This window comes from Portunus trituberculatus, chromosome 6 (genome assembly GCF_017591435.1).
Source record: "Portunus trituberculatus isolate SZX2019 chromosome 6, ASM1759143v1, whole genome shotgun sequence".
Lineage (NCBI taxonomy): Eukaryota > Metazoa > Arthropoda > Malacostraca > Decapoda > Portunidae > Portunus > Portunus trituberculatus.
In genome coordinates, this window is record NC_059260.1 from 2,096,389 (window position 1) to 2,098,888 (window position 2,500).

The window sequence follows — 2,500 nt, forward strand, 5'->3', positions numbered from 1 at the left end:
TGGTTGAAATGTTTAGAGTAAGATGAAATGATGAGATGATTTGAAGAAAAGTAAATAAATAAACGATTGAATAAAAGGTGTACTGTCATTCTACTTACTCAGGAAACACAAATCAATAAACACAACACACAAAAATAAAATAAAACAATAAAAAATAAATAAAACACAAAAAAACTTAACCCAACCTAAAACCAACCCAACCCAACCCAAACCCAACCTAACCTAACCTAACCTGACCCAACCCAACTAACCAACCAAACCAAACCTCAACCTAACCTAACCTAACCTAACCAAACTTCAACTAATCTAACCCAACCTAACCTAATCTAACCTAACCTCACCTCAACTAACCTAATAGAACCATGAAAACCCCAATAACTTCCACTACAACCTGTTAAACAATTAGAACCACAACAACACCCTTGAAAACCTCACTAACTTCCAAAAGAACCTGTTAAACTTTCAATATTGTTTATGTATACTACACACACACACACACACACACACACACACACACACACGGAGGCAGACAGTGAAAGGCAAAGGCAGGAGAGGAGAGGAGAGGAGGAGGAGGAGGAGGAGGAGGAACAGAAATAAGTTGAACCTTTTAACCTTTTGCTCTGAATATGGTGTGTGTGTGTGTGTGTGTGTGTGTGTGTGTGTGTGTGTGTGTGTGTGTGTGTGTGTGTGTGTGTGTGTGTGTGTGTGTGTGTGTGTGTGTGTGTGTGTGTGTGTGTGTGTGTGTGTGTGCGTAGAAAAGTCTGTTTCCTGTTTTTTTTCTAAATATACGACATGGTAAAGAACAGAGAGAGAGAGAGAGAGAGAGAGAGAGAGAGAGAGAGAGAGAGAGAGAGAGAGAGAGAGAGAGAGGAAAGCGTTCAAGGTGAGAGGAGTAACGGGACATGGGAGAGAGAGGGAGAGGGAGAGGGAGAGAGAGGGAGAGGGAGAGGAGAGGAGAGAGAGAGAGAGGAGAGGTGAGGGAGTAGATTACAAATGGAACTTCTAACCCACTCCTCCTCCTCCTCCTCCTCCTCCTCCTCCTCCTCCTCCTCCTCCTCCTCCTCCTCCTCCTCCTCCTCCTCCTCCTACCATCCTCTTCCTCATTCCTACCTAACCCTTACCCAAATCCTCCTCCTCCTCCTCTCTTCCTCCTCACGAAAATTCACATAGTCTTCCTTGTTAACATCTACCTCCTCCTCCTCCTCCTCCTCCTCCTCCTCCTCCTCCTCCTTCTGACATCATTGTTCGGGGCAAAAAATTCTTTCCAAACATGAATTCCTGTGATTAGTGATTGCAGGAGAGAGAGAGAGAGAGAGAGAGAGAGAGAGAGAGAGAGAGAGAGAGAGAGAGAGAGAGAGAGAGAGAGAGAGAGAGAGAGAGAGAGAGAGAGAGAGAAAGGAAAGGAAAGGAGAGAGAGAGAGAGAGAGAGAGAGAGAGAGAGAGAGAGAGAGAGAGAGAGAGAGAGAGAGAGAGAGAGAGAGAGAGAGAGAGAGAGAGAGAGAGAGAGAGAGAGAGAGAGAGTAACAATCATCATACCTTTAATGGACAAATAGCGGATGCGCACACACACACACACACACACAGACACACACACACACACACACACACACACACACACTGACATTCAAAAGCATTCATATATTCTCTCTCTATGTCTTTTTTTCTCCGTCAACTGGTAAATACTCATAATGCCAACACTTACGCACGCGATAATGAAATCAATGAAAAATAAACACATTAATAAAGGCAAATTATATACATGTAACACAAATAACTCCCTTTACGTACTCTTAATAAGTTCATTCTTGTTTCCATTCACTTAGAACTTGGTAGAACGTGGGAAGACCTTTCAATCATTCCTTTAACCCCTTCAGTACCGTGACGCGTTTCCATATTCCTTCTGGTGACTATTTGGTGACTCTATACAGCTTCACAAACTCATGTCGGGGGTTAAAATAGTGAAAACTGTGGCCATTAATCTTCAGCCCTCCATAGACCCTTGCTAATGTCAATAAAATGGTCTAATGGTACTCAAATCTCGAAACTCAAGGTAATCTTCTGACCTCCATAAAATGTGTCCCAGTACTGAAGGGGTTAAATCCAGCTTAACCTAACCAAACCTAACTTAACCTAACTTAACCTTACTTGTAAATAATAAGCTCTTTCATTGTCTTTTACTTTCCTTGAGAGAGAGAGAGAGAGAGAGAGAGAGAGAGAGAGAGAGAGAGAGAGAGAGAGAGAGAGAGAGAGAGAGAGAGAGAGAGAGAGAGAGAGAGAGAGAGAGAGAGAGAGAGAGAGAGAGAGAGAGAGAATACAAGGTTAACCTGACAAAACTGAGAGAGAGAGAGAGAGAGAGAGAGAGAGAGAGAGAGAGAGAGAGAGAGAGAGAGAGAGAGAGAGAGAGAGAGAGAGAGAGAGAGAGAGAGAGAGTGCCCCATAGCAAGGTCAGCCGCAAAACTACCCATTACTACTACTACTACTACTACTACTACTACTACTA